Genomic DNA, 20,541 nt, shown 5'->3' with positions numbered 1-20,541 from the left:
TTGCTTGTCCTCATTGTGTCTCTCTTGAGTGCTTGTGCTCCCACTTCCCTTGCCTTTTCCAAGCAGCTTCTTCCAGAAACCACCATCTTCCATCTTCTTCTTGAGTGTCTCCTTTTGCTGTTTTACCTTCCTCTCTTCTTGTTCTACAAAATCTTTTTGGACCTCATTATATGTAGGGATGGCATAGTGTAGCTGATGCATATTACTAGTCATGTAGTTCAACTTGGCTTGAGTGTTCACATAGAACTCCTCCCTATGTAGTTGCCTTCCTTCATTGAGTACACTGAACTCATTGAAAGTTTTCATTTGGGCTATCTGCCGCTGGTTGAGTTCTTGCAAGTGCTTCTCTTGAAGATCTTGCCTCTCATTCACTTGGTTGATGGCTTGAGTGAGCCTAGAGTAGTGTTCCTGCTGCTGCTCCATTTGTTGTTTTTGCCAAGCTTCCTGTTGGCTCAGCCAGTTGGTTTGAAGGTTCAGTATTTGCTCTTGTCCTTCCATATGTCTCATCCCCAAATCCTCAATGGCTCTTAGAAGGTGACTCATGTTCAAGTTGGCTGGATCAGAATACTTTCCTTGTTGATATTCCTCCTAATGAGGTTCCTCTTGGTGAACTCTTTCTTTTGCTTTTGGTTTTCCTATTTGTGGTCTTCTTTGTTGTTGAGCAGGTGTAGTATAAACCGATCGCTCGAGTGTAACTGGCCTCCCTAGGTTTACCCAGTCTGGATTGCTATCCTCAAATACTACCTTGGCCTTGTTGCATAAGCGGAGAATGGTGCTGGGGTACCAAAGCCTGGCACCTGAATCAACCCTCTCAGTCGAATCTTGAATCCCCTCGGCGATGAACTCATTCACATTGATTTCCCCACCCTGTATTAAGCAATGCACCATAGTAGCTCGATTGATGTTTACCTCTGAATTATTTACAGCTGGTAGAATGGACCTCCTCACAAGTTCAAACCACCCCTTGGCTTCAGGGCTCAGGTCTCCTCTCTTGATGAACTTGGGTCTCCCATCTGTGTACCTCTCCCAGTCAGCTGCTATAACACAGATGTCTGCCACTATCTCTGAGAGCTCATTATTATCAGGGCTTTTACTTATCCTTGCTTGATAACTTTCCTCATCAAAACGAGGTGATTTCAGGTGAAGAACTCTTGTTATGGCATTTGGGCTGAAGTCCACCTCTTTTCCTCTTACGTAACTTTTGAAGGTTGGGGCCTTGGTTTTATCCTCTCTTACTACATTCGCATAAAATTCTTTGATGAGGTTTCCATTGATCTTCGCCTCTGGACTTGTGAGCAATTGCCACCCCCTCTGTTCGATTTTCTCCAGAATTTGTGGTGACTCATCTGCATTGATTTGGAAGATTAACTCTGGCAATATCTTTCTCGCCCTTATCCGTTCGAATTCACGTTCATGAAAGGCAGTTTTGAATTTCTTCTCATCGAAAGGAACACTCTCCATGGGTTCCTTCCTCTTTTGCCTCTTTGAGCTTGATGATGCCATGAATTGAGTTGCTGTTTTGAGGTGGAGGTTGGAGGATACGGAGAGATGAGGAATAGTTTGGCTAGGACAGAGTGTGATGAAGGGGTTTGAGCAAGCCGAAAGTATGAAGTGTGGAGAGTGGGAATTTGAGTGTGAGGAATGATCATGCACTAAGGTTCACTTATATAGGGGGTCATGAGTGGATGGAAGGTGTGGATTACAAGGATTGTTGCTTGATGGACGGTTGGGGTTGTGTATGAAGGAAGGACAAGGATCATCACTTAATGAGAGTGATTGGTTCAGTCTTCAAGGGTCTTCTTTCTCCAATGTTGCATGGCAGCGTTTCCCCATGCGTTCCCTCTTGAGACATGTGTGTAGTGCTCTTCATTAAGTGGCGAAATCTCCCCCATTTAATTGTCCAATCAATCCCTTTTCATGCTTCTTTTCCTTTCCTATAAAGATTTAAAATAAGGAAATTAATATCATAAAAAATCAAATTCTACGGCTAGAATAAAAGGGAAGAAAGGATTTGATTGTTTATTTATGAATTCTAACTAACTAACTAACTATTGGTGGGTCCTTATATGCATTTTGGTGGCACCATGGGGTGACACCAAACTTAGTTTGAAGCAATGTGATGAAAAGTTTTGTTCAAAGCTCCCAAGACGAGCATGCATCTTGGTTTGCTTTGAACGCCAAACTTGTTCTTCACTATATACTGCATGATAAAGATTTCACCAAGTGTTTGTCAAGTTTGGGTTAAAATTCATAAACATTGATTTATTCATTATTTTAAAAACATATAAAACATGGGTTTTCTCCCATGAAGCGCTTCTTTAGCATCACTAGCTTGACGTTTTTCCCTCATCAGGGTGGTTGGTAGTGCTTAAAGTCCTCCCCTCTTGCTGTGGACTTATATCTATTGGTTGGATCAATGATCTCCACATATTCCAGGGAAAGAACTCTATTGATAGTGAAGACCTTAGGTAACTGAGATGGTAAGTAGGGAGATTAGGGGGAATATCTGGGAAGTAAGCTGAGACAACTCTATCCCCTGGAAAGAAGTCTTCCGTAGGGATCTTCTTGTTCCTCCATCTCCTTGGTACCTTCTTCTTTATTTCTTTTGAGGTTGCCTTCCCCTTGGTGACCTCTTTTTTCCAAGGAGTTGTGATGCTATCTTCACCTGCCTCTAGAGGTTTAGGTTCCTCCAACTTTTCCTTGAGCTGTGGCAATTGCTGTTTTCCTTGTTTATCTATTAAGGGGATCTCAGAATGAACTGGCTGTGCTTCAGTGCTTGTTTCCTCCTTCAGTGTTTCATTATCATTTGTGCTTAGTTCCTTGTCCTCTTGATCTGTTTCTTGTGAGAGTTTGAAAACATTGAAGCTGAGTCGTTCATCATGGATTCTCACTATTAGCTCCCCTTTCTCTACATCAATAAGTGCTCTGGCCGTAGCTAGGAATGGTCTTCCCAATATGATTGGATGATTGTGACTCTCTTCCATGTCCAAGATGACAAAGTCTGTTGGGAGAAAGTATTTCCCAACCTTTAGCAACACATTTTCCACCACTCCTATTGCTTGCTTTTGAGTTTTGTCAGCCAGTCTGATGATTACATCTGTGGGTATTATCTCATTGATCTGCATCCTCTTCGCCAGGGATAAGGGCAGTAAGTTGATGCTGGCCCCCAAATCACATAATGCTCTATCGAACATAGTTTCACCTATGGCACAAGGGATGTGAAAACTACCTGGGTCTCTTCTTTTTGTAGGTAACTCAGGTTGAATAAGGGCACTACATTCCTTGTTCATCACTATAGTCTGGCCTCCTTTGAGTGAGCTTTTCCTGGGAAGAAGTTCCTTCATATACTTGATAAATGCAGGCATTTGTTAAATTGCCTTGATGAATGGTATGTTTACATGCAGAGATGCAAACAAGTCTAGGAACCTTGAGTATATTCTCTTTCCCACAGCACCATTGCGCAGTTGAGGGAAGGGTGCATAGAGCTTCAACAGCTCTTGTTGTGAGATTTCTGGTTCTTGGCGATCTCTATCCTCCTCCTTTGTTGAGTTGTCTTCAGGTTGTTTGCAAAGTTTGCCTTGCTTGTCTTCAGTCTCTTGATCACTCGCAGTGACCATTTTGTAATCTTCCCATCTTACCTTCTTTGCTTCTCCTTTGGGGTTTTTCTCCGTGTCACTTGGGAAGCTATCAGTAGGTTTGGAAATCTTCTCAGCTAAATATCCCACCTGGAATTCCAGCTTCCTGATGGTCTCTCCCTGGTTCTTAATATTGGCTCGCACCTCCTCTTTGAACACCTTCTTTTCTTGAATCTCTTGGCATATTCCTTCAAGTAAGGCTTCAATCTTAGAGAGCTTGTCATCAATTGATGAGTGATTCGGAGCAGATGTGCTGTTTTGGTATTGATAGGCGTGTGGAGAAGCGTTGTTGTGGGGGTGTTGAGATGTCCTCTGTGTGAACTGCTGATGAGCTGCATTGTTGTTGGAGTTGTAACGTCTTTGGTCTTGGTTTTGATCTTGCTCACTTCCCTACCCAAAGTTTGGGTGGTTTCTCCATCCAGGGTTGTAGGTCTTGGAGTATGGATCATAGTTTTTCCTTGGTGAATTCCCAATGTAGTTGACTTGCTCCTGACTCCCATCTGCTTCTTCATTCACTCCTTCTTGGGTTGTTGATGAAGTGGAGATTGCTGCTACTTGGTTTATCTCCATCTTCTTGGTGAGGTCAGCCAGCTGCTGGGTAATGAGCTTGTTTTGGGCCAACAGAGCATCTACATTGTTTAGCTCCATTACTCCTCTTGTGTTCCCTCTTTCGGAATCATAGAAGTAGTCGTTCTCTACTACTGTTTCAATAACATCTATGGCTTCCTCAATAGTCTTCTTCTTGTTCAAAGATCCTCCGGATGAATGGTCTACGGCCTTCTTTGATTCATAAGAGAGCCCTTCATAGAAAATATGCAGCTGCACCCATTCGTTGAACATGTCAGGTGGACACCTCCTTGTTAAGTCCTTGAACCTCTCTCATGCTTCATATAGAGTCTCACCGTCTTGTTGCCTGAAAGTTTGGACCTCAGCTCTCAGCCTATTGATTCGTTGAGGAGGGTAAAATCTTGCTAAGAATTTGTTCACCACGTCTTCCCAAGTTGTCAAGCTTTCCCTTGGGAAAGATTCCAGCCACTTGGCTGCTTTGTCCCTAAGTGAGAATGGAAATAGGAGCAGTCTATAGGCGTCAGGGTGAACACCATTAGACTTCACTATGTCACATATTCTCAGGAAGGTGGTCAAATGTTGATTGGGGTCTTCTTGAACACCTCCTCCAAACGAACAGTTGTTCTGAACAAGGGTGATGAGCTGTGGTTTAAGTTCAAAGTTGTTGGCATGGATTGTTGGCTTTTGGATGCTACTTCCACAATTGCCTGGGTTTGGATTGATGTAGGAGCCCAAAACTCTTCTATCTTCCCCAGCATGATTTGCTTTACCTCCTCCCCCATGGTTGTGATCTTCTTCTTCATGATGGTTTTCCATGTTGTCTTCCATGTTTGTTTCAAAGAATTCCTCTTCTTCCTCAGCACCAACCACTTTCTTTCCTCTTGCCTCCCTCCTTAATCTAAGGAAGGTCCTCTCAGGTTCAGAATCGAAGGAAGTTGAAGCCCCGCTTCTTCTCCCTGTCATACAACCATCAAGTGCAAGCAAGAAAAGATAGGTGCAGAAAGTATTTGTGTCAGAATTACTGTTAGTTGTGGGTGATGCAATATATCAAACAGTTAGTGGGTTAGCAAACAGAATTAAAAATAACAAAGAAAAACAAAAGAGTAGATGGGGAAGGGAAGAAGTTTAACTAAAAAAAAAAGTAAATCACTCAAACAGAAAATGAAATTCACAAAAATAAAAATGCTCAATCTAGTGATCTTCCAATTTAATCATTGTTGATGCACAATCAATCCCCAGCAACGGCGCCATAAACTTGATGCACGGAAAACTTGTCTCACAACAAATCTCCCTTCGACAAGTGTACCGAATTTGTCGTCAAGTAAAAACTCACAATAGAGTGAGGTCGAATCCCACAGGGATTGATTGATCAAGCAACTTTAATTAGAAGAATGTTCTAGTTGAGTGAATCCAGAATCTGGGTTGAGAGTTGCAGAAAATAAAATGGCGGGAATGAAAATAACAGAAAAGTAAATGCTAGAATTAAAGGATTGGAAGTAAATGACTGAAAATAAATTGCAGAATTGTAAATGGGAATGGGGGATTTGCTCATAAAAGTAAATGGCAGAAATTAAAGAGAATGGGTAAGATCAGAGATGGGGAGTTCATTGGGCTTAGGAGATGTTGCAATTCTCCGGATCAAGTTCATTTTCATCTCTTCCTCAATCAATGCACTCATTGATCTCCTTGGCAATCTTAAGTGATTGAATTACAATTTCTTGCAATTCAATCTCTCAAATCTTGATCAATAGCCAATTCCTTGGTCAATTGCTCATGAGAAGAGATAAAGTATAGTCACTGATTATACCACATGCATTTCCCAAATCAAGTATTAAGAGGCTTATAGTCACATACCCATCCGAACCCAATTTGGTCCAACATGAGAAAGCATTTCTAGCTTGATCTCTTCATTCCTCTTTCAAGGTTCAAAAGAGATCTAAGTTTGAATATCTTCTCTTCTAAGATAACTACTCAATTGGATGAAGATCGAAAGCTTTCAAGTAAAATCAAGAGAAAAGATAGAAGAAGAATAATGAAAATTAGTATTGATCCATCAAATTACAACAGAGCTCCCTAACCCAATGAAAGGGGTTTAGTTGTTCATAGCTCTTGAAAATGAAAACAAAGATGGAGAATACATCATAAAACTAGAAATTGCAGAGAAAGTAAAATACAGAGAGTAGTTCTCTTTTTTTCAGCCTCCTATACTCTTTAACATTTCAAAGCTACTCCTATATATACTATTTCTCTCAGCTTCTAGTTGGCTCTTCAAGTCTTGGGCCTTTGGATCTTGAGTTTGAAGCAGTTCTTTTCTTCATTTGGGCTTGGCTTTACTTGCAGAGAGAAAGTGCTAAGTGGGCAGAGACTTTAGCTCAGGGCGTTAGGGGTGTTAACATTTAGTGAAAGTATAAGTTCGAGAACGTTAGTGACACTTAACATTTTCACTAACGTTCCAATGTACCCCTTTGCCTCACGTTAGAGCCCACGTTAACTAGGTTAACGTGGCTTCTAACGTGGCCTTGCCAAACTTCGAGAACGTTAGTGACACTCAACATTGTCACTAACGTTCCAGTGTGCCCCTTTTTGCTTCACGTTAAAGCCCATGTTAACTAGGTTAACGTGGCTTCTAACGTGGCCATTCTTAGCCATCCCAACGTTAGTGACAATGTTGAGTGTCACTAATGTTGGCTCATCATTCATTCCTCATCGTTAGCTTCCACGTTAACTAAGTTAACGTGGAAGTTAACGTGGCTCCTTGGGGGGTTGTGTGGTTGCTTCCAACGTTAGTGACGATGTTGAGTGTCACTAACGTTGTCGACAACTCTCACTTCTTACGTTAGCTCCCACGTTAACCAAGTTAACGTGGGAGTTAACGTGGTGTGTTGCATCCTTAGGCCAATATTAGTGACAATGTTGAACGTCACTAACGTTGGCTTCTCTTCCCCCTTTAACGTTAGAGGCCACGTTAACTAGGTTAACGTGGGCTCTAACGTGGCCACTCATGAGTGTTTGCCAACGTTAGTGACAATGTTAAGTGTCACTAACGTTGGCTCAACTTCCCTTCTCCACGTTAGAGTTCACGTTAACTTAGTTTACGTGACTCTTAACGTGGGCAATGATGGCTTTGAAAGTGTTATTGGCAATCACTTTTCTCATTAACTTTGCAAGTTACCTCCCTTTCCTTGCTTCCTTTGGTCCTGAAATCAAGCAATAGAGTGCATCAAAGTTCTAGTCCAAGTCATGGGTAATGCAGCATACAATTTGTCACTAAATTCATGCAAAATCCTCATGAAATAATGTAAAATGCACAATGTATGCTTGAATCAAGGTGTAGGTGAATATCTACCCAAAACTAGCTTATTTCCTAAAGAAATGCATGAAACTACCCTAAAAACAGTAAAGAAAAGGTTAGTGAAACTGGGCAAGATGCCCTGGCATCAGAGGACTCTGAAGATCCCAGAAGAACTCCATCAATACACCTCTGAGCAAATCAAACAAAGAGGCTGGTTCTTCTTGGAAAGACCCCTGACTGAGGTCAATGCATCTTGGGTAAGAGAATTTTACTGCAATTACTTCAAAACCTCCCTAGATGCAGTGAACCTTAGAGGAAAGCAGATTCTGGTCACTGAAGAGGCCATTGAAGATGTTCTGAAGCTTCTGCCTAAAACTGATATGGTTATCAGAAAGCTGAAGAGGATATGCGCTTAATGCGATTTGATTGGGATGTAGTAAAGGCCAGGATAGCCCTTGACCCGACCGTTCCTTGGATTATGGGTCAAAACACTACCATGCCAAAGGGAATCAAGTGGATTTACTTGAATGTTGAGACTCGGCTATGGCATCAGATACTTAGCAACTTCATTATGCCGAGTACTCACGAGACTGAGATACCAGCCGCTATGATCACCCTCCTTTGGTGTGTGATGGAGGGTAGGGACCTATACCTGTCACGCTTTATCCGGTACTATATGGCCAGAGTCCACGTCCAAGAGGCACTCTTCCCTTTCCTTATCTGATTACGCAGCTAGGACGTCGAGCTGACGTGCCTTGCGAGGATGCTGATGAGAAGCCACCTGCTGCAGAATGCAAGAAGATTATCTTCCACAGCAGGAACTTTCTGGCTTTGGGCTACAGACCTCCATTCCTCACTGCTACTGCTGACACAGCCACACCATCTGCCGGCCCCTCTTCTTCCACAGCTACCCCTGCCACCACCACCGCACCTCCACCTGCCTCAGAGCCCATCTATCATCTAGTGCACCACCTGTTTCGACGGCTTGACCAGATGGAGCATCACAACAAGCGACGCTATGAGCACCTGAAGCTGATGATACGCTCTGGCGACATCCCCTCCGAGCCTGACACACCATCCGAGGCATCTGAGGAGGAGGCAGATGATCACGAGGCAGAGACTCATCCACAGTACGAGGTAGAGTAGGCAGGCACCCAGCAGGCAGCATCACATCAGGAGGCTCCGCCTCAGATTCAGGCTATAGACCCCGAGATCCCTATCCAGTCAGCACCTCCTCTGCAGTAGGCTGATCCTCAAACCACCACCATAGAGACTCCAGCTACCCACCCTTCCAGTGATGACACCCCTTCACACCCTGCTTGAGTGAGCATCGGGGACGATGCTACATTTTAAGTGTAGGAAGGTCGCCATCTCTGGCGTTCTTTTTTTTTTTTGGTGAACCACTACATACTCTTTTTATTTATTTTGCTACTTTTCTGTATTTTTATTTTTATTTTTATTTTTATTTTTATTTTTTTTATTTTCTCAGTACTCATATATTGCTACTTTTATGTATCTCTACTCTATTTCTACATGTTGCATTTTAGTCAAATTTTAGCCATTTAGTTTTAGTTGCAATTCTAACTTATTAGTTATAGAAATTATGGATTAATTAGTATAGTTTACCCTTTTTAGCATAAGATAGCTTAGTTTAAATTGAAAAATACAAAAAGGAAGTAAACTAGGAACTTGAACATAATAGAAATAATCCACACAACTTGTATATATAGCATTACATGTTAGTTAGTTAACAACATTTCATCAAGGAGAAACACTAGAACTTTAAAGCCATTCAATATAAGTTTTACTTTGAGAATAATGGGAATTTTTAACTAAACTTGCATGACATACATAAGTGATAAAAGATTTTTGAGCTAGAAAACACACAGCCTGTGAGTTTTGAGCTTAATTGTATGGTTACATTCAAACCATAATATTTTATTCCTGTGTGTTCCACCCTTCTTTTATATTCTGGTGTTCTTTACTTTGTTTTAATCTATATGTCCGATTATAGAATAGAAATACATACCAAGAGAGTGATTGAGGCCATTATTTGATTTTAGCTCACTTATCCCAAAATAGCTTACCCTTTTACATCACCCTTGTTAGCCCCCTTGAGCCTTTAAATCCCATTTTATTTTATAAACCACATTACTAGCCTTAAGCAGAAAAACAAAATAAAAATCCCAAGTTGAATCCTTGGTTAGCTTAAGATAGAAATTGTGTATGGTTTACATGTGGGAAACCTATTGGGAACATGGATGATAAAAACAAAAGGTAGGAAAGTTGAAAAGAATAAAATAATTCAAAATAAAAGTTTTGTGAAGCATGCTCATGTAAAATCAAAATAATTGAATTACCATGTGCATTAAAAAAATATTTAATTTTCAGTATTTAAATAAAGGGGACACAAAAGAGTTCCCCAAATGTGAAATAAAGCAATGCACATGGGATAAAAATAATAAACATTGAAACATGAGCATGTAACATCAAAAGTGGGAAAATATGGGGAAATAGGTAAAAGAAGCCTTGCTTTACAAAGTATGTATGTTAGGTGAGATCTTAGACTAATTAAGGATTCACTTATTAGCTCACTTAGCCTTATACATATACCCTTACCTTTACCTTGGCCCCATTACAACCTTTACTAAAGATCTCATGATTTTTGGTATGTCTATATTTTATAATTGTTGATTGGTTAGATGAAGAACAAAGTTATAGAAAGTAAGGATAAAAAGAAGAATAGAGTGATTAACCCAATAAACACTGAGTGACTAGAGAGTAAACACAAAATCCAGTAAGGGTTAAATAGCTCATTAACATATATCTCTGCTAAATTATTAATTATCTTGCAAGTTTATAAAATGATTTTCTCTCCCATCTCAATTGTAAAGGCACTTTATCACTATCTAAGGTTTGGCTATATATATATATATATATATATATATATGACTCCTTGAGAATGTGAATTAATTTAACCACATGAAAGCTTTATATACAAGTGAATAAAAACTAGAATTGCATGATGCATCATTCATCTAGGTAGTTGCATTTAGATTAGATTGCATTGCATGGCATTCCACCACTTTAACCTAACATTACTCTTGGACTTAGCATGATGACATGCTATTGTTTAAGTGTGGGGAGGTTGATAAACCCATATTTTATGATATATTTTGTGCTTAATCTGAGTGATTTATTCAATCCTTCACCCACTTATTCATATTAATTGCATGGTTTTACTTTCCCTTCCTCATTATGTGATGTATGTGAAAAACATGTTTCCTATGCTTTAAAATTAATTATTTTAATTACCTTTATTTCCATTCGATGCCGTGATTAGTGTGTTGAGTAGTTTCAGATCTTCTAAGGCAGGAATGACTTAAAGGATGGAAAGGAAACATACAAAAATGGAAGGAAAACATAAAACGGAGTTTTTGAAGAAACTGGCATCCACGCGATCGCATGGGCGACGCGACCGCATGCCAAGCGCGAAGAAGCGACGACGCAGCCGCATGACTGACGCGACCGCACGCCTTAAGCAGAACACATATGACGCGGCCGCATGACTAACGCGACCGCGTGACAAGAAAAACTCCGAATGACGCGACCGCGTGACCCACGCGGACGCGTGACAGAGGCCACGCACCATAAATTGCAGAAAATGCTCCCAGCGAATTCTGAAGCCCTTTTTGGCCCAAATCCAAGTCTAGAAGGCATAGACCAGAGGTTATGAAGTGGGGGAATGCATCCATTCAGGAGAGATGACTTTAGTTTAGTTCTCATGATTTAGATTTAGTTTAGAGAAAGGTTATCTCCTCTCTCTTCTCTCTTAGGATTAGGATTTAGGATTTCTCTTAGTTTTAGGAGTGACTCTCGATCCCAGGTTCAATGTTCTTTTACTTTATATTTATCTCTTACTTTCAGATACTTTAATGCTTATATTAGTTATGTTGCCTATTTGGCTTATGCTACATTCATGTTACAGATTACTCTTTTGAATTAATGTTATTTGAGGTATTTCAGTTTAATATTGCTTTCTCCTATTTACATTATTGTTATTCCCATCTGAAGATATTTTTATTCCAGTAGATTTACTTTCCTCCCTTTTGGTCTTGGTTAAGAAATCAGTAATTCAGGAGTTATCAAACTCAAACATGAATGGTAATTGTTATCTTTGTTAATTGAATTGAACTTCAATAATCCCAATCTTTTCTTAGGAAATAAATAGGATTCGAAGATCAACCAATTAATCCCTTGACCTTCCTTTATCTTAGAAAAGGTTAACAAAGTGGAATTAAGATTCAATTCTCATCATCATTGATAAGGATAGCTATGATAGGACCTCTAATTTCTCATACCTTGCCAAAAGTTTATTTACAGTCATTTATTTATTTTACTTGCCATCTAAATTACTTGTTCTTCATTTACTTTAATTTCCAATTAAATCATTCGCTCCTCATTCTCAAAACCCCAATTTACAATCTTCATAACCAATAATAAGAACATACTTCCCTGCAGTTCCTTGAGAAGACGACCCGAGGTTTGAATACTTCGGTTATCAATTTATTTAGAGGTTTGTTACTTGTGACAACCAAAACGTTTGTACGAAGGGATTTTTGTTGGTTTAGAGACTATATCTACAACGCGACTATTTTTATGAAATTCTTTACTGGCAAAAATCTTAACGTCAGTATATTCCTGTGAAAATGTGCAAAACAATAATTGAGCATATATTATTGCATTCAATAATTTAATCATATGCATTGAGAAAAAGAAGAGAAAAGAAAAGAAAAGAAAAATAACAAGAAAAATAAAAAGAGAAAAAGAAAAGTAAAAGAGCAAATAATAAAAAGGGGACAAAATGCCCCAAAGTAAATGGTGGTAGCAATGCATATGAGTTGTACTCAAAATTTGGGATGCATAAATATGTGGAAAACATAGTTAATGGGTAATTAGACTTTATACTCTGATTATATGGATTGTCTTAAGTTAGGTGCAGAATTTAGGTTAATTAAGGATTCAGATTTTAGTCCACTTGACCAAATACAATCCTACCTTGACCCTAACCCCATTACAACCCTTAAAAGACCTCTTGATATATGTATTTGTGCATTAAATTTATATTGATTGGTAGAAGAAGAGCACGCCTTAGAAAGCAAGGTTAGTAGAGAATTGAGAGAATCGAACCTTAAACACATGAGTGATTAGAGTGTATACACTTCCGTCGAGGGTTCGAGGCTCAATTCTTTGTTCCCGGCTTTCATGAGCTATTTTCTTCTGCAAGTTTACTTGTACTTTATTTTGTGATTTAAATTAGTGAGATCTAGTTCATATTTATTCTTGGAGAATTTATTTACTTTTAAACCAAGTAGGTAAAAATATTTTGCATTTAGTTGCATTCATATAGATAGGTTGCATTTCATAAGTTTTACCATTCCTCTTCATTCATTTATAGCTTCTCTTGAGCTTAGCATGAGGACATGCTAATATTTAAGTGTGGGGAGATTTGATGCACCACTATTTCGTGCCACCTGTTGTGCTTAATTGAGTGGATTTTATCCACTATTCTCACACTTATTCATTGAATTCGCATGTTTTACATTTTTCTTCCAAATTTTGTGCTATGATTGAAAACATGCTTCTTTGGCCCTAAATTTGCTAATTTTAATCCTCTCTTATTACCATTTGATGCTTTGATATATGTGTTAAGTGATTTCAGGGTTTATAGGGCAGGAATAGCTTAGAGGATGGAAAGGAAGCATGCAAAAGTGGAAGGAATACAAGAAATTGAAGGAATTGTTAAGCTGTCAAGCTTGCCTCTTCGTACTAAATCAGACATAACTTGAGCTACAGAGGTCCAAACGAGGCAGTTCTAGTTGTGTTGGAAAGATAACATCCGAGGCTTCGAAATGATATGCAATTTGCCATTGTTGCCTTGCTGTTAGGCAACGCGTACGTGTGCATGACGCGTACGCGTGGATAGCGCGGCAAACAAACGACGCGTACGCATGACGTGCGCCACGTGCAGAAAGTATAGAAGATGTTGGGGGCAATTTCTGGGCTCCTTTTGGCCCAGTTCCAAGCCTGAAAAACACAGATTAGATGCTACAGAGTGGGGAATCAATCATTCAATTATTCATTCATTCATACAACTTTCATTCACATAATTTTAGGTTTTAGATGTAGTTTCTAGAGAGAGAGGCTAGGCTCTCTCCTCTCTCTAGGTTTTAGGATTCTTAGGTTTAGCTATTTTCAATTTTAGATTTCTACTCTATTTCAATTTAGTTTCTCTTCTACTCTTATTTGTTCTAGCATTCTAGTTTATTTATTTCCTTTGTTGATTACTTTATGTTTCCAATTTAGTTTATGAATTCTCATGTTAGATTTGATTTTCTATTTAATGCAATTTGAGGTATTTCATGTTTATTGCTTCTTCCTTTATTTGTTATCATTGATGCTTGCAATTGGTCGTTTGGATTTAATATTCCTTGCTAATTTTCTATGTTTTTATGTTATGCCTTCCAAGTGTTTGATAGAATGCTTGATTAGATTTTAGTGTAGATTTCACTCCTCTTGGCTTTGGTTGAGTAATTGGAGACTCTTGAGTTATCAAACTCCTTTGTTGATTGATCATTGAAAGTTGCTAGTTGATTTGGATCCCTCTAAAGCTAGTCTTTCCTTAGAAGTTGACTAGGAATTGAGGAATCAAATTGATTCATCCACTTGACTTTCCTTCATAGTTAGAGGTTAACTAAGTGGGAGCAATGGACAATTGATGTCACAATTGATAAGGATAGTTAGGATAGGACTTCTAATTCTCATACCTTGCCAAGAGCTTTCTTAGCTATTAGTTTATTTTCTTGTCATTTACATTCCTTGTTCAACCTTTCAAAAACCCAAAAATATACTATCTCATAACCAATAATAAACTACACCTCCCTGTAATTCCTTGAGAGACGACCCGAGATTTAAATACTTCAGTTTATAATTTTAGGGGTTTGTTACTTGTGACAACCAAATTTTTGTATGAAAGGATTGTTTGTTTGTTTAGAAACTATACATACAACGAGGTTTCATTTGTGAAATTCTAGACCGTCAAAAATCTATTCATCACATGCATATAGATAGTTGTATTCAATAAGTTGATTACCCCTCTTGATTGTTTTCCTTGTTGGTTTAGCATGAGGACATGCTATTGCTTAAGTGTGGGGGAATTGATGAGTCCATATTTGATGATATATTTTGACTCAATTTGGATAGATTCTAGCACATGAACTCACACTTAAGCACCAAGATAGCATACTTTTGTGTTTGATCCCTAATTTGGACTTAAATGTAAAAACATACATTTTTGTGCCTATATTAGTGATTTTAATTCCACTTTCATGTCATTCGATGCCGTGATGTATTTTGTGAGTAATGTAGGTCATTTTGGCAAGATTGGCTAAGCAAAAAGTGGAAGAAAGCATGTACAAGATAGAAAACATGAAGAAAACAAGGAAAAGCACACACAGCGAAGTGTGCGTGTGCACAAGCTTGCGTGCGTACGCACAGGAAAGAATTTCCATGTGTGCGTTGACGAACGGATTTTTGACGGTTTAGAATTTTACAAATAAATTCTCGTTGCTAGTATAGTTTCTGAACCAACAAAGAATCCTTTCGTACAAAAATTTGGTTGTCACTAAAGCAAACCCAATAAAAATAAACCGAAGTATTTAAACCTCAGGTCGTCTCTCAAGGAATTGCAGGGAAGTGTAGTTATTATTGATTATGGAAAAGTATCTTTTTAGGTTTTTGAAATGTTGAACCAGGAATGTAAATGACAAGAAAATAAACTAATAATTAAGAAAAGCTCTTGGTAAGGTATGAAAATTAGAAGTTCTATCCTAGCTATCCTTATCAATTGTGATATCAATTGTCCATTGCTCCCACTTAGTCAAACTCTAACTATGAAGGTAAGTCAAGTGGGTAAATCAATTTGATTCCTCAAGTCCTAGTCAACTCCTATGGAAAGACTAGAGTTAGTGGAATTCAAATCAACTAACAACCTTCAATTATCAATCAACAAAGGAGTTTGATAACTCAAGCGTCTCCAATTAATCAATTCAAGCTAAGAATGTAAAAAGCTAAATTAAAATCATAAATATGAAATACCTCAAATTGCATTAAATAAAGAAATCAAATCTAACATAGAGTTCATAAACCAAATTGTCAATATAAAGTAATCAACAAGGAAAAGAAATAAACTAGAATGCTAGAACAAATAAAAGTAGAAGAGAAATTAAATTAAAGGAACATTGAACCTGGAATTGAAAAGACATAAACCTAAAACTAAGAGAAATCCTAAAACCTAGAGAGAGGAGAGATCCTCCCTCTCTCTAGAAACTACATCTAAACCTCAAATTATGTGAATGAAAAGTTGTGTGAATGTATGTTGTGTCTCTGCTTATCCCCTGGCTTTAGTATGCATTTCTGGGCCAAAAACTGGGTCCAAACTCAGCCCAAAATCGCCCCCAGTGTTTTCTAAGTTTTCTGCACGTAGCGCATGTCACGCGTACGCGTCAGGTACGCGCACACGTCGCCATGCTTTTTCGCCTTTCACGCGTACGCGTCAAGTACGCACATGCATCACTGTGAAAATCTCCAAATCATGCGCACACGTCAGATACGCGCGCGCGTCGTTCATCGCTAGTCAGCTCCTTAGTTTTTTATGTTCCTTTTATTTTTGCAAGCTTCCTTTCCATCTTCTGAGCCATTCCTGCCCTATAAAGCCTGAAAACACTTAACACATGGATCACGGCATTGAATGGTAATAGGAGAGGATTAAAATTAGCAAATTTAAGGCCAAAGAAGCATGTTTTCAATCAAAGCATAGAATTAGGAAGGAATTGTAAAATCATGCAAATTGTATGAATAAGTGTTCAAAGACATGATAAAAACCACTCAATTGAGCACAAGATAAACTATAAAATAGTGGTTTATCAATCTCCCCACACTTAAACATTAGCATGTCCTCATGCTAAGCTCAAGGAAATAGAAAGAATGAATAGGGGAAAGTAAGACTCATGAAATGCAACCTATATGTGAATGCAACTATATGCTAAGATGTTTCTATCTACTTGATTAAAGTAAACAAGTTCTCCAAGACAAAAATAAATCAGATCCCACTAATTCAAACCTTATAATAAAAGACAGGTAAACTTGTAAGAAGATAGCTCATGAAAGCAGGGAACATAGAATCAAGCATTGAACCCTCACTGGTAGTGTATATGCACTCTAATTTCTTAAGTGTCTAGGGTTAATCACTCTACTCTTCTCTAGTCATGCTTTCTAGACTTTCTTCTTTATCTAACCAATTAACAAAAATTTAGTATACCAATGCAAACATCATGAGGTCTTTTCAAGGTTGTAATGGGGCTAAGGTAAGGGTGAGGATATATGTATGGCCAAGTGAGCTAAAATATGAATCTTTGATTAACCTAAGCTTTCACCTAACATACACATACACTCTACGTAATTCCAAAATCATGCCTAGCTACCCAAAATTCCCACTTTTGCATCACATACTCATGCATCAACTTTTCTTTAATTTTATCACATATGCATTGATCTTAACATTGGGGTAATTTTGTCCTCTTAATTATTTATTTATTTATTTATTTTGATATTTTTGGCTTGATTTTTTTTATTTAAAAATATAAAAGTAAACATAACATATCAATGCACATGGATTTTTAATTTTTTCTGGTCTCACATGAGTAGGTACCCAAATTCCCAATACTTTTGTCAATAGAACATTGTACACTTTTATAAACCCAAGTTCCCACAGTTCCCCACACTTAATTGACACACAATCTCTATCTTAAGCTAACCAAAGATTCAATTGGGGTAATTAATTGTTTTTCCGCTTAAGGCTAGTGATGTGGTAAAATATAGAACAAACGAGGATTAAAAGGCTCAAGATTGCAAACAAAGGTGATTGAAATGGTAGGCTATTTGGGATAAGTGAGCTAATAAAAATGATGGCCTCAATCATATGCAAGCATGTAAATACACTAAACAATGGACATATAGAATGGAACAAAATATAGATTGTAGTCATAGAGACGAAAACACACAAGAATAAAATATTATGGTTAAATAATGTAACCATGTAATTAAGCTCAAATCTCACAGGTTGTGTGTTCTTAGCTCAAAAACCATGTTCCAAATTACAATCTTCAAACAAGATTAATAAAAAGTTTTAATTTAAATTAGTGAAATGCTATAAAAAGTTTCTTGAAAAAGAATTCGTTACTTCAACCAAGTAGTGGTAAAATATGCACAAAATCAAGCAAACATGCAATCAAACATGCAAATGCAACAAGTAACAAGGAAAATTAAACATTGGTGTTGAAATAGGAAATAACTAACCCACGAAGGTCGGTATCGACCTCCCTACACTTAAAGATCGCACCGTCCTCGGTGCATGCTAAGATGTGCAAGTGGACGGGTTGTTGCAACTAATGCTTTTCTCTAAAGATTGTCCAAATGGACTTGTTGGTTGCCCCATGTAAAAGTCTTCCGTTTCCCTTCTTGATGGTCATTCTGAAAGAAGAGAAAAGGGAAGAAAAGTAACCCAGAAACAAAGATAAGAAAACAAATAAAATATGGGTGGGTTAATGTCGAATAGTGAGGGGCTCAACTACATGGTAGATACAACATGCAGGTGAGAAAACAATAGAAGCACATGACATATCAATAGTGCAAAAATTGCAACAATGGAGAAGAGATAGTGGGTAAAGCAAGATAGTATAAGTGCATGTCAATACAAATGGAATACAAGTATTATAAAAGATTGGCATTGACAGATAAATAATATCACCCAACAGTGTAAAACAAGTCACTAAGCACCACAATAATACCAGCAAAGATACAACAGTTGAATAAAAATATTTAAGACCAACGGAAAAATAATAGACTTTAGAAAAGAAAATAAAAATATGCACAAAATTAAAAATGCAATGAATGAAAGGATACAAATAAATTAAGTAAAATAGACTATAAGTGAAGAAGGATGAGATGTCAGAGAGATGAAGAAGAAGCAAGTAAGAAAGGAGGAGGGAAGAAGGAGAATGGAGAGAAGAAAGAAGTAAGAATATAAAAACAGGGCGTGACGCATACACGTGCATCACGCGTACGTGTGAAAACTGAGTTGGCCGTTCGACGCGTAAGCGTCGCCCACGCGTATGCGTCGGTGGTCTGAAAGCGAAATGACACACACGCGTCAGGGACGCGTCCGCGTGGGTGATTTTTGTGCCTCTAGCACAGTTCCATCGCAAGGGCAGCACAATTCTCGGGTCAAACACCCATTTACGCCGATTGTCCTATCCACGTGTGCGCGTGCTTGACACGTACGCGTGGATTTCCCAGGTTGCAAGTGTCGTGCACGCGTCCTAGACGCGTACGCGTGGCTCGAATTGTGCACAGAGCACACCAGCCGCACGATTCTATCACAACTTTCTATTCGTTGGATGGGATAGCAAAATTTGGAATCCACGCCATGCCTGGCCTACACCCACACGTGGGTTGCATCTTTTTTTTATTAAAAATAAAGGTAAATATGCAGAACTGAAAATTAAGACTGACAGAAATAAATTAAAACTAATAAAAAGGAAAGATCATACCATGGTGGGTTGTCTCCCACCTAGCACTTTTATTTACTATCCTTAAGTTGGACATTTGGTGAGCTCCGTGTCATGGTGGCTTGTGCTTGAACTCATCCTGAAACTTCCACCAATGCTTGGACTTCCAATAAGTTCTATCAACACCAAGTAAATTTTCCAAGCTTTGATGGAATTCTTCTCAAGTTTTGAGCTCCCAAAATTGATCCTCATATATTCTCGGATCCCAAATCTTGTTTCTACACCCGTCTTGAAGTGGATCACCATTGTCCCAACCGGGTGGCAAGCAATCCGAATTCTCAATGCAATACCAAACTCTTCTCTTAGATCCAACCAAATGTTCACTAGTCCCACCCTTGCATCTAGCTCTTAAAGAATCAACCTTGATGAGCCTTGATTTGCAACTCCAACTACTAAACATCCTTCTCTTATGCTTAATGCCACAAAACTTCCTAAGTTGACCATCCGTTTTAAGAATACCATATTCAAGTGGGATACCAAGGCGAATAGAGATAAGTCGTACCCACTCAAATGAAGGAGTAGATGGCTACCTAGGTGAAGAAGTCTCCAACGTTCTTGACAAAGCGTACTCAACTCCCGTCCACCCCTTCCGAAGGACTTTCGTTTTCACATCATTCTCAGACTCAATCAGGGAAGGGTCTTCATATTCAAGGAGTTCATTTGCAAATGTAGATTCATCACTAGGAGGACTTGACTCGTGATCCTCATCACCAAGGAAACTTACTTCTGGATCTATCCCATCCAAGTCTTCATAAGGGATATGCCATGGAGGTTGTGCACTGGCCTTCTTGACATCAATTTCAATCTTCTTGGAGGAATACTCTGCAACTCTAGATTCCCATGGAGGTTCAGCGTCTCCTAAGTCTTCAACCACTTCTTCCTCTTCAACTATTATGGCTTCCTCCACTTGTTCCAATAAAAAGTCATGTTCCTTATTGTCCACCGGATTTTCTAGTGTCTCCTTCATGCCACGCTCTTCTAATGATTCTCCACATGTAGCCATGGGAGTTCTTTGAGTATTGAAGCGCAGAGAGGCTAAATTATCTACTACCTCGGTCAAGGTAGCTATGAACTCTTGTGTTGTCCTTTGCATCTCTCTTTGCCCTTGAAGAAGAACACCTAGAGTGTCATTCATTGGAGATTGGGGTGGATATGAGGGTTCATTATTTGGGAGGAAAGGTTCATAATATGAGGGTGGTTCATCATAATAAGGATGTGGTGGCTCAACACTCTCTATCTTTTTTACTTGTTGCACAACACTCTTCAATCATTGGTTCTCAAGTTGAGTTTCTTTAGCCACGAGAGCTTTGGGTGTTGTTCGGTTTACCACTTGGTCCAATTGATGAAGGATTGCATGAAA

The 20,541-nt window shown here is 38.7% G+C and overlaps 1 non-coding gene across 1 annotated transcript; it reads left to right on the top strand.

The window, feature by feature from the left end:
- The first annotated feature begins 4,473 nt into the window (after positions 1 to 4,473).
- LOC148573804 (small nucleolar RNA R71) lies at positions 4,474 to 4,577 on the top strand. Its single transcript, XR_015905774.1, has one exon. It is a non-coding gene; the product is annotated as a small nucleolar RNA R71 (small nucleolar RNA).
- Positions 4,578 to 20,541: the final 15,964 nt, after the last annotated feature.

Source organism: Arachis ipaensis, chromosome B2 (genome assembly GCF_059453495.1).
Source record: "Arachis ipaensis isolate K30076 ecotype BB chromosome B2, ASM5945349v1, whole genome shotgun sequence".
Taxonomy (NCBI): Eukaryota; Viridiplantae; Streptophyta; class Magnoliopsida; order Fabales; family Fabaceae; genus Arachis; species Arachis ipaensis.
This window is presented reverse-complemented; position numbering and strand designations above follow the sequence as displayed.